The sequence below is a fragment of the Hyperolius riggenbachi genome, chromosome 2 (genome assembly GCF_040937935.1).
Source record: "Hyperolius riggenbachi isolate aHypRig1 chromosome 2, aHypRig1.pri, whole genome shotgun sequence".
Classification (NCBI taxonomy): Eukaryota; Metazoa; Chordata; class Amphibia; order Anura; family Hyperoliidae; genus Hyperolius; species Hyperolius riggenbachi.
The window spans coordinates 555,211,068-555,223,919 of NC_090647.1; the positions used below are offsets into that span (position 1 = coordinate 555,211,068).

Here is a 12,852-nt window from a genome sequence, read left to right on the forward strand (position 1 = left end):
AGATAGGATGTTTGTGTGGGGGGCGGTTTTCAGGGTGAGGCGTCAGATAGGGTCTTTGTGCAAGGGGGAGTTGTAGGGAGTTGTACGGTAGGCAGGTTGGTTAGGGTTAGGCATCAGATAGGATGTTTGTGTGGGGGCGGTTAAGGTTAGCCGTTAGGGAGGATGGTTCTGTGTGAGAGTAGGCTTAAGTTTAGTTATAGTAAAATATTGGTATTTAATAACAATATTTTAAGATCCTTCTTTACAATTTAATAGTAGGGTATTGGTTAATTTATCTTAACAAGATGGTGCCTCCGGGAAGCCATGGCACATTCAGCTCCACAATTTTTCCTCTTTTTTAATGTTTTTTATCCCCCTTTTCTTTTGTTGCTTCTCTGCTTTATTTGTAAACTGTGCACTTTTTGCTGTATGTGTAAATGATGTTTTGCGTGTCCTATCTTATTCTCAAACCCTGTTTGTCCCAAGTCCATTTCCGGGCATGACCAAGTCGTGCTTGGAGAAATAAAATTGTTTCAGATTGTGATTTTGTTTCTTAATTTACCGATATTCTACTATCGGCTTTCCTGGTGGACGAAATTTCCAGGCACACTTTACATAAGCCAGGAGGATGCAGGAAGCTTCTGGAGGATCCGGAGGCTTTCATCTTCTTAGGTAAGGCCTTGGTGTCCTGAAGAGGCGTGGTATCATGCGTAAAACAGCTGTTGACGCAGGCGTGCTTTTACCTGTTATAATCTGTATCTACACTGTGCTTAAATAAGGAATCTCTGCTTTGGAGTTCCTAAGGCTATCTATTTTTTAACCTAAGGTTCCTTTTAAAGAGTCTCTGTGCTAAAACAAAAAAAAACACCTCAGGGGGGTACTCACCTTGGGAGGGGGAAAGCTTCTGGATCCTATTGAGGCTTCCCCCATCCTCCTCCGCCCCACGGTGGTCTCTTTCTTTCCCTCGCAATGCACAGCCGACAATTTGTCAGGCTGTGCAATATTTACCTTCCCCGGCTCCAGTGGGGACACTGTTGGGGCTCTCCGCTCAGAAATAGGCGGAAATAGCCGCAAGGCGCCTGCGCAGTAGAGCGGACCCGACTGGGAACGGCTATTTCCGCCTATTTCTGAGCTGAGAGCCTTAAAGAGACTCCGTAACAAAAATTGCATCCTGTTTTTTATCATCCTACAACTTCCAAAAGCTATTCTAATGTGTTCTGGCTTACTGCAGCACGTTCTACTATCACCATCTCTGTAATAAATCAACTTATCTCTCTCTTGTCAGACTTGTCAGCCTGTGTCTGGAAGGCTGCCAAGTTCTTCAGTGTTGTGGTTCTGTGATGCATCTCCCCCCTCCAGGCCCCTCTCTTCACACTGCCTGTGTATTATTTAGATTAGGGCAGCTGCTCTCTTCTCTCTTATCTTTTACAAGCTGGATAAATCCTCCTCTGAGCTGGCTGGGCTTTCACATACTAAGGAATTACATACAGGCAGAGCTGTCTGCACTCTGCAGGAAGAAACAGCCTGACACTTCAGTGGAAGATAGCTGCAGGGAGAAAGAAACACACAAATGATCTCTTGAGATTCAAAAGGAAGGGTGTATACAGCCTGCTTGTGTATGGATGTATTTTTCTATGTGTGGACATACTGTACATCAACCTACTTCCAGTTTTGGTGGCCATTTTGTTTGTTTATAAACAAACTTTTTAAAACTGTTTTTAACCACTTTTAATGCGGCGAGGAGCGGCGAAATTGTGACAGAGGGTAATAGGAGATGTCCCCTAACGCACTGGTATGCTTACTTTTGTGCAATTTTAACAATACAGATTCTCTTTAACTGTGCCTGTGCTGGATCCAGGAAGGTTAATATTTACATGGCTGCCATTCGTGGACCTCTAGCGAGACCACCATGGGATGGAGGAGGATGGGGGAAGCCTCGATAATGCCCCCAGGGGCATTTTTTTTTATACAGATTCTCTTTTTTTTAATACCGTAAACTGCAGGATCCATTCCCACGGGAGGAGGCTGCGCCCTTCTGAACCACAGCAGCTCAAGTTCACTGTCATTGCTGCCTAAACAACGCGTCCTCCTCCTGTAGAAACATCTCCAACAAGCTCAGCCAGTCTTTTATTTCCAGTCACAGCTCCATAGGATGAAGTTGGAGTTGAAGTGATGTTTTATAAACAAATGCAAATTACAATTATATTTATGGCAAGTGACAACCCCAAATGATCTGGCCAGGATTCTCCTCTCCGTTGACAATTTTTCGGGAGGGGCGCACAGGAAGTGATACAGAAATTACATGTAAGGATAACTGATAGTAACAGAGGCGCCAATTTAGAATAAAATAATTTAAAATCTGTTTAAAAGGAGGGGGGTTGGTGGTTACCACCCTCAGAAATATAATGACCAGCCAATAAGTGGTTGTACATAAATAATAAAATTTATTATAAGTTCTCCAGGCATGCAACGCGTTTCACGGGTCAAGAGCCCGCTTCATCAGGCAATCAGTGTTGGAGATACATACGACTGTGTCACTCAAGAGGCCCAGCGCCAAATTAACCCTGGCGCTGGGCCTCTTGAGTGACACAGTCGTATGTATCTCCAACACTGATTGCCTGATGAAGCGGGCTCTTGACCCGTGAAACGCGTTGCATGCCTGGAGAACTTATAATAAATTTTATTATTTATGTACAACCACTTATTGGCTGGTCATTATATTTCTGAGGGTGGTAACCACCAACCCCCCTCCTTTTAAACAGATTTTAAATTATTTTATTCTAAATTGGCGCCTCTGTTACTATCAGTTATCCTTTGATCTAGTCCACCCCTGGTGGAGGGGTATACCCCCACTTCTATCTACGGAGAGCGACTTCTTAATACCTGAGTGGGATCAGGTCATAATTCTCCCCACCTGCACATCCAGTGGTTGCCTTTGTGGTAACCCAGACTTGTGAGTATAATACTCGTAATCGTGACCATGCACCTGTCTACTGCTCCCTCACTCTAGATAACTCACCTCGATCACGAATTCCGTGGAGGCTTAATGACAACCTCCTGAAAGACCCAACATGTGTACATGACCTAAAACAAGCAATAGAGAACTTCATTCCAGACCATATACGAGACGAGACAGCTCCCAGCTATAAATGGGAAGCCCTTAAATGTATTCTCAGAGGCATCCTCATCTCACACGGAACCAGACTTAAGAAAGAAAGAGGATCTCAAATCAACGCACTCCTATCTAAGATTACTGTCTTAGAAAACACCCTTAAACAAGCGACCAACCCCCAGATTGAGCTAGATCTCTCAAACACAAGACATGATTTGCTCACTATCCTAGACCAAAAAACACTAGCAAACAGAACTCGCCTCAAAGGCATCATATACGAGAAAGGTGGTAAATGTGGTCGTCTTTTGGCCAGATATCTACACCCTAGATCCTCTACAACCTCTATATTCTCAATTACCAACCCAAATGGAACTAAGCTATTTAAAACATCTGAAATAGCAGACTCCTTCAAGTCATACTATCAAACTCTATACAATCTAAAAGGAAAATTTAATGAAATGCCCCCCCAAGCTCTTAAAGATAAGATCATGTCTTACCTAAATAGGACTAAGCTGCCTTGTGTGTCACAGAATTTGAAAGAGGAACTGGATGGGGACTTCTCTCTACAAGAACTCCTAACTAGCATTAAAGCCACTAAGTCCGGCAAAAGCCCAGGACCAGATGGCTTCACAGGTGCCTTCTATAAAAAATTTGGCCCGCTTATAGCCCCAGTCTTACTCCCAGCATTTAATTCTATAGACTCAGAAAATCTATTCCCAGCCCAAGCACTTATGGCTCATATAACAGTTATCCCAAAACCTGATAAAGATAAATCCCTATGTAGTAACTATAGACCAATCAGTCTTATCAACCTAGATCTCAAACTATACTCTAAAATGCTGGCAGAGAGATTAAAACCTATACTACCTGATCTCATCCACAATGATCAAGCGGGTTTTGTAATTAAAAGAGAAGCAAGGGACAATACCCTAAAAACAGTCTCCATTATTCATAAATCACAACAAACTAAACAGCCTCTCTGTGTGGTTTCAGTGGATGCGGAGAAGGCATTCGACAGGGTCCACTGGCAATTCTTAGAAGGCTCCCTGCAACAGATAGGCCTAGGTCCAAAATTCTGCACCAGAGTGATGGCTCTTTATCACAATCCCTCAGCACGTGTTAGAATTAATGGGACCCTGTCGGATGCCTTCCCTATCAGCAATGGCACGAGACAGGGATGCCCCCTGTCCCCTCTTTTATATGTTATATGTATGGAACACCTTGCCATTGCGCTTCGTGACAACACATCAATAAAAGGCTTCAAGTTTGGCTCCTCTCACTCTAAACTGGCCCTTTTCGCTGACGATCTCTTACTATTCATATCTAACCCACGTATAGCATTTCCCAATATTCTTAGAGAAATGTCAGAATATGGAGACCTAAGTAACTTTAAAATAAATCTTTCTAAGACAGAGGTCCTCAATATTACACTTCAGCAGGATCTGGTACAGGAATTATCAGCTTCCTTCCCATTTCGATGGCAGAAACATAAAATAAAATACCTGGGGGTTTATATCTCTAACAACCACACAGAACTGTTTCAGCTCAACTTCCCACCGATATTAGCTAAAATTAAAAATGATCTAGCTAGATGGAAATCCCTCTACCTATCTTGGTCTAGTAGAATATGTGTTATTAAGATGGACATCTTACCCAAATTATTGTATGTTATGCAGGCCCTTCCTGTATGGTTGTCTAACACCTTCCTCAAAAAGATACATACCTCTTTCCTACAATTCATCTGGAATGGTAAGACACACAGAATCAACTGTAAATTATTAAGTAGACCAAAAATTGGAGGGGGAATGGGCCTGCCTGACATACAAACCTACTACTTAGCAGTCCTACTTACACGAATACTGGACTGGTTCCAAAGTAGAAATTCAAAGCAGTGGGTCTCATTGGACTCATTATTTTCTGATATTGATACTAGGGCCCTGCTCTGGTCAACGCCATCCTCTAGACCTAAAAAAGAATTGCTAGCTATAGGCCCCCAGGTGGCCTTGAGAGGTTGGGACCTAGCCATCAAAAAACATAAAATATCAACCATCCCTGGCCCCCTCACATCTCTCCTGGACAACCCAGACCTAGCAATTGGCCTCAAGGCAAAATCTATACTGGGCTGGGGTAGGGACTTTTGGCCCCAGATAAGACATATTACTGGCAATAATACAATCAAAAACTGGGAGGACTTGGGTAATCAGGAGGATAGACCTCAGATTAATTGGTTTATGTGGAGACAGATCAGGCAATTTTTTAACTCACTAAAGCCACAATCTAACATCCATAGAAAACTTACTCCCTTTGAAACTCTCTGCTCTCATTCAGTTTCCACAGAACACAAAATCTCAATCCTATACTCTGAACTTATATGTTCAGTTAGTACCTCACAATTACTTCACTTAACTGATAAATGGGATGCAGAACTAGGCTACGCTCTAGATAATGATCAATGGGAGGATGTCTTCTCTGCATTGCATAAGTCCTCCATATCAGCTGCCTTCCAGGAACGCAATTATAGGCTTTTTGCCAGATGGTTCAGATGCCCATCACAGACTGCAAAATACAACCCTGAAAATACTGATATCTGCTGGAGATGCCAAAAAGAGGTTGGCTCATACTTACACATTTGGTGGCAGTGCCCCCAGATAAGGCCCTTCTGGGAAACTATATTCTCCATCAATGAAGCTATGTATCTAGAAAAACTCCCGTTCACCCCTGAGGTGGCCCTTTTCCACTTAATCCCTGGGGGAACCTCACAACTAAAAAAGAACCTTACCAGTATTCTAATGATTTTAGCCAAACTACTTATTGCCCGTAATTGGAGGGGCCCATCGATCCCTACTCCCCTCCAGATATTCAGTGAGCTAAATGAGATCTGCAGGCTCGAAGATCTTTTCTACAGTACATACGAACGCAATGAAGCTTTTGTTAAAAAATGGGCAGTGTGGTATGATTATAGAGAATCAGAGAGAGCCAGGACTCTTCTCTCTAGCACCTAAGACAGAAATATGTTAATACTAATCACCCTTAATATCATGGTTGCAACATGGGAAATTTCCTAATTTCCTTATTTTCTTACTTCCTCATCAATAGATTACTGAGTAGTCAGGCTATCCTTGTTATCTTCCCCTACCCATTCCCTATCCTCCTACCCTTCCCCTACCCCCCCCCCCCCCTCCTTGTTGTCTCATCCAGGTCTTACCCCACCCTTCCCAAGTCTCCCTTCCCCTTTCTCTCCCTATCTCTGTTCGTCCCATGAGATAATGAGACAACATTTTTTGCATATAGCCGAGTCTTTCTCTCACTCTCTGATCCAACCCAGACTTATCTTACTGCACGTTATATTGCCTCTCTTTATAAAAGACCAGGTTTGGGTTTTTTACTGTAGATAACCTGTGACAAAGTGTAAAAACCTATATAAAAGAAGGAACTTGTAACGCTGTCTCAATGGACCTGTGTAAATTATATTGTCTACACCTGTTTGTATTTTCAATAAAAAAGTTATAACAAAAAAAAAAAAATACTCGTAATCGTTTTGTCATATTTCCTTTACATGACATACTACACTATATTGGGCTCTCGGTTTTTTCATTTTTGTATTCTTCTAAGAAATTACATGTAGGTGTGAAGCTGAACTAATCTATGATCGCTCCCGACAGTATGATAAAAGCTGAAGACAGCATAGTGCTGGCTGACGACATTGCCCTGCAGGTCCAGCTTTTGTCTCGGAATCCTGCAGTCACCGTATACCCCGCCAACGGTCTCGCCATCGCAGATAGCGGCGTCGGCACAACTTCCCGGTGGCGGATCACAGAAATTACCGTGCTCGGTGGGTTCGGAGCCATGCAAAACAGGGTTAATGGGATTATTAAGTCTAATCGTGAAATTTGAAGACATCAAACGCGCTTAAAGCACCGCAGCAGTGACGGCGCCATAGCGGTGTGAATCCCCGCCGATGCCAACACTCCCTTTGTTATCAGTAAACACCGTCCAAATTAAATTCAGCTCTGTCAAGCTGTTTTATGCTCGTCATTTGTTTTAATCTCATTACAAGCGCGGTGCGGGGCCCTTAACAAGTCTTTGGGAAGCTCGGAAAGGTGATTCGACTGCGAGGAAGAGTGCGTTGTACAAATGGAGAAGCGCGAGCGAATAAACACTGGAATCGCCAAAACGGGAGCTAAAAATGGCATTCCGCGTGGCTTCAAACACTGACAATAGCATGGTCGATAAGATGCTGATAATTTGGGCTTGCATGCAAATTTAATACAAATTGTATACAGTCTGGAATTGGGCCAGTCAAAAGCGGCAACCCTCCTGGGTTGGAGTCCAGAGGGTGAGTGGTCAAGCTACTACCTCCCTCCCATGCTGGAATCAAGACGAGGCGTGGCTTAGTTGCCACTTGACCTCCCTCCCCTGCTGGAGTCCAGAGGAGGTGTGACTAAGCTTCCACTGAACCTCCCTCCCATGCTGGAATCCAGAGGAGGCGTGGCTAAGCTCCCTCCCATGCTGGAATCCAGAGCAGGTTTGGCTAAGCTGACACTTTTAACCTCCCTCCCATGCTGGAGTCCGGAGTGGGCGTGGCTAAACTGCCACTTAAAGGGGTTCTTTCGCGAAAAAAGTAGGCGGTTAAAAAATGTGACAGATTTTGGGCCAGTCCATCTTTTTAAGGTGGATTCTCAGGGCTTTCTTTGTTTTCAACAGCATTTCCTGAACAACAGTTGCAAATCTAACTGACATAATAGTGTGCAAGTGATTAGGGAGGCCAGCTGGTATCTTGCTATTTTGGCAGTTAAACTGTTGTTCAGGAAATGCTGTTGAAAACAAAGAAAGCCCTGAGAATCCCCCTTAAAACGATGGACTGGCCCAAAACCTGTCATCTGTCACATTTTTTAACTGCCTACTTTTTTCGTGAAAGAACCCCTTTAATCTCGCTCCCATTCTGGAGTCCAGAGGTGATATGTAAGTCTCTGATTTGCGTCATGATCATGTGCTAAAACAGGATGTGATCACAGCAAATCAGAGCTTTGCATATGTATTAGCTGACCATACAAATCACATTCTTCTCTATGAGTCCTCCTTAGACATGACCATTGCTGGTCTTGCAGTGCCGGTCATTCTACGTATTCAGAATGTTTTTTGCATATTGCAGCAGTAAAGTAAGCTAAACAGGTGGTTTTGTTGCATGACACTCATCGCCGAGTGCCAAAACTGGGCGCTGTTATAGCACTAGTGCTATATTACGCCTTCTGTACAAGGATAAATTGGGGATCCAGTGTTGCTACAACTCGCAGAGGGGATAGTATATAACGCCGCCGGGGATTTGAACGGCAGCAGGTTGACCCTGCTCCCAACTCACCGGAGGCGTACCAATACACATAGCTTCCAACTGTACCTCTTTTGGAGGGACAGTCCCTCTTTGGGAGCTTAATCCCCCCGTCCCTCTTTCCTCTACATTTGTCCCTCTTTCAGGACTGATGAACAGATCCAGGGCTGGTTCTCTCATGAAGCAAGGTGAAACATTTGCATCAGGCGCAGAGATTACAGGGGCGGCATGTTTGTACTGTGTTTACACTAACAGCATGCAGTCAGAGTAGGAGGAGAAGCGAGAGGAGTGCGAGGTGAAGAGGTCATCATTGGGGGAAAGCAGCTTGTTGTGCTGTGTGAGGAGTCTGACAGTGAGTGAGGAGGGGGAAGGCAGGAGGCAGCATTGGGGAAAAGCAGCTTGTTGTGCTGTGTGAGGAGTCTGACAGCGAGTGAGGAGGGGGAGGCAGGGGAGCATCATTAGGGAAAAGCAGCTTGTTGTGCTGTGTGAGGAGTCTGACAGTGAGTGGGGAGGGGGGAGGCAGGATAGCATCATTGGGGGAAAGCAGCTTGTTGTGCTATGTGAGGAGTCTGGCAGTGAGCGAGGAGGGGGAAGGCAGGAGGCAGCATTGGGGAAAAGCAGCTTGTTGTGCTGTGTGAGGAGTCTGACAGCGAGTGAGGAGGGGGAGGCAGGAGAGCATCATTAGGGAAAAGCAGCTTGTTGTGCTGTGTGAGGAGTCTGACAGTGAGTGGGGAGGGGGGAGGCAGGAGAGCATCATTGGGGGAAAGCAGCTTGTTGTGCTGTGAGGAGTCTGGCAGTGAGTGAGGAGGGGGGAGGCAGGATAGCATCATTGGGGAAAAGCAGCATGTTGTGCTGTGTGAGGAGTCTGGCAGTGGGTGAGGAGGGGGGAGGCAGGAGAACATCATTGGGGAAAAGCAGCTTGTTGTGCTGTGTGAGGAGTCTGACAGTAAGTGAGGAGGGGGGAGGCAGGAGAGCAGCAGTGTTTAATTTGACTTGCACAGCAGAAGGGAGAAGGTGGCACTGCTGTCCTGAGGAGGAATGGAGTGGCTGAGGGTGAGCAGATTGTTTGTCACAGACTAACAGCCAGCCAGTGTGCCATTGTGTTGAGCTGCAGCATGTCATGTGAGAACATTAATTGAAGCAGAGTAAATTGTCGGATGCTGTGCGATCATTACAAATCTAGAACCAGCCCTGTGCAGATCTATGTAAATATATATATTCTTCTACTGAAAAAATGTGTTCATCTGACTCTAAACTTTATTCCCATCGTTTGAATTCCCTGTCCCTGTTTCTGATCTCAAAAAGTTGGGAGGTATGCAATACATAGGTAAAGTATGACCCTTTTTTACCTATAGTAAAAACAATTACCCATCAAACCAGCAGATGGAAGGCCAAAATCAGATGGCCTTTTTTGTAATATTTCATGTATTCTTAAAGGGAAGGTCCGAGCAATTTAAAAATAAAAAAATCCACTTCTCTCTGGTCTTGCTCCAGCCCCCTGCAGCCGTACTGTGCCCTTGCCGCAGCTCCGATGGCTCCCGGTTCCCTCTGGTGGAGATGCCGACCTCGCCAGGTTGGCTTCCTGGTTGGCTTCTCCTGCGCTCCAGCATGTGGCTCACTGGTCATGTTGATGTTATCCGGACTGTACAGCGCAGGCGCAGTACTGCGCCTGCGCAGTACAGTCAGGATGATGTCAGTGTGACTCTGAGAGCATGCGCAGTGGACATCCTGTGCCGGAAGGGACCTCGGGCCGTCGGCGGTGAGCGGAGCTGCGGCAAGGGCACAGGATGGCTGGCAGGGGCTGTAGAAAGCCCCAGGTAAGTGGATTTATTTATTTTTAATGTGCTCGATACTAAACTCAACAAATAACATAAATATGTAGAAAAAAAAATCACTTTAATTCACGTTCCTTTTAACCGTCCTGGATCCCTTCAGCTCCCAGAGCAGCACAAATGACCATTCATTGACTGCCAGTCAGAGCAAGCCGATCGACATTCTCCAATATCCTATGGAAACAAACACGTGTTTTCTAGCAGATAAGAGCGGGCTGAGAATGGCAGAGGCATTGATCACACATGCCTTCAATTACCGGACCGTCGCTGGGGATAATTGTGGATTTGCAGAAGAGTTGGTGGAGAGGGGGGGGGGTTGGACAGGTCCCCCTTATCATGAATGATTCGCCTGCCTCGGCGGGGAGGCTACGCGGCGCCATTACAATCAGACACATTGGATGCTGTTAATAGACATCGGCCGGGGAGATGGAGTAGCGAGGACTTGGTGTTAAGTGTGGCGGACTGAGAAGCTATTCAGAGCAGACGAGGCGCTGTGTAATTGCTTAACCCCTTGCGGAGAGCGGCTGTGTTCGCTGGGGCGCGCCGCGCCTTTCAGAAAGAGCTGCGTTTTAGCGGATGTGAAATGCCGCCAATTGCTGAGGTCAAGAGAAGCTCAATTTCGGATCCTCTGAAAGCCTTTAAAGGATTCTCCCCGGCAAAAAACTAATATTTAGAGATAAGAGGGCTAATCGGTGATTTGGTGGAATTGGGACAGTTTGCGGTGCTTAGAGCCGGTGCTTTCTAGAACAATGTCTGCTCTCGGATTTTCGTAAAAAAAATGAGGTTCTTCTTCCGCTACAAAAAATTCCCTTAAACAGATATCAGTACTTTACATTCTTTTTAATATAGTAGTGATTCTAATTGTCTAATATTTTGTCTGACTTTCACCTTATTTATACAAAAACTACCATTACAACTACCAGTGTCAGGAAGAAGTGTACCAGTGTCAGGAGGAAGTCTACCACTGTCAGGAGGATGTGTACCAGTGTCGGAGTCGAGGAGTCAGAGGCGGAGCAATTTTGGGTACCCGGAGTCGGAGATTTCATAAACTGAGGAATTGGAGTCGGAGTCGGATGGTTTTTGTACAAAATCCACAGCCCTGGTAAGTATTAGACTAAGGAGTCAGAATCGAGGAGTCGGAGTCAGAGCAATTTTGGGTACCTGGAGTTGGAGTCGGAGTCGGTGGTTTCATAAACTGAGTCGTCGGTAGATTTTTGTACCGACTCCACAGCCCTGGTCAGGAGGAAGTGTACTAGTGTCAGGAGAAAGTCTACCAGCGTCAGGAGGAAGTGTACCGGTGTCAGGAAGAAGTTTATCTCACACACAAATATGCAAACACACACAAAAGCCTGATACACACTTTCAATTACAATTGGCCAATCATTGCCCAATTTTACCACCTTTATGCAGTATGAGGGTTGAGCTACACAATCTGCTCATAATATTCAATGGCCTCAATTCACTAAGATCATGCTAGAGATAATAAGGCAAGAGAAAACTTACCTCCACACGTGAGAGAGTTATCTTACCTCTTCATTCCTTAAGTTACCTCTCCTGTAGTTAATTTACCTCCTCTGTAGTTAATTTACCTCCTCTGTAGTTATTTTCACATGCAGCTAATTAACAGCCTGTCTTTAACTCTGGAGTTATTTTAAGGATTGGAGAGTTAATTTAAAGACAGAAGAGTTAACTTTAGGCTTGCCTAAGATAAAATGTTTCCTGAATACTACATGCCTTGTCACCATGGTAACAACTCTAGAAGAGTTATTAAAGACAGGAGATAAGTTTAGTGAATTGGATAAAAAATAATAATGAAAGTTGGCTCTTGGGTGCATGAAAAATTACAAAAAGCTTTATTATATAACATCACGAATAAAAACTACCACATAAACACATACTGGAAATCTATGAAGGGTCTAAAACAGTGAATCATTCCTCCCGGAGAGCAACCTGCTGGTTAGAACTAAATGAGGCTGCAGTCCTCAAGCAATCCCCCCAGACAGAGAGTCCTGCTTCCAGATAGATGTAGAGTATCCAATACAGTGATATAACCCGGATGGTATATTCTTAGGATAGAACAAGTTCACAAACCACAGATAAAGATGATATCATCCAGACTAATGCACAGCCATGTACTAAAGGGATGCCGCTGTGAAATGTTAATGAGCCAAACATTTGTAATCCATGAGGATCCTGGTTGATATAGTATAGATATGAACACGTAAATGTCCAGAAACTCCCCCAATCGCAGGGAACACAGCAAACGGCAACAGGTGTATATTTGATGTACAATGAGCCCTGCAAGTGCCTGGTGCAAAGCGTAGCAGATGGATAGAAGCACAGATATATCAATGGCAGTTCATGCATATGTCAGCAATCCGTCATTTGTACAAGGTGGACATAACACATGAGAGTCCAGGATCTCCCTCAGTCGCAGGGAACCACAGCAGATGTATATTTGATGCACAGTCGGTCATGCAGGTATCAGATGCAAAGCATGGCAGAATACACAGATATGTCAATGGCGATTCATGCATGTGTCAGCAAGCCATAGTTACCATCCTGGTATCCAAGTATTGGAACTGTAAGGAAGTTCAGCGGCT

At 44.7% G+C, this 12,852-nt stretch overlaps 1 protein-coding gene across 1 annotated transcript in view; it reads left to right on the plus strand.

The window, feature by feature from the left end:
- LSAMP (limbic system associated membrane protein) overlaps window positions 1-12,852 on the plus strand; it is an 814,836-nt gene that overhangs the window by 627,063 nt on the left and 174,921 nt on the right. The window lies entirely within an intron of this gene.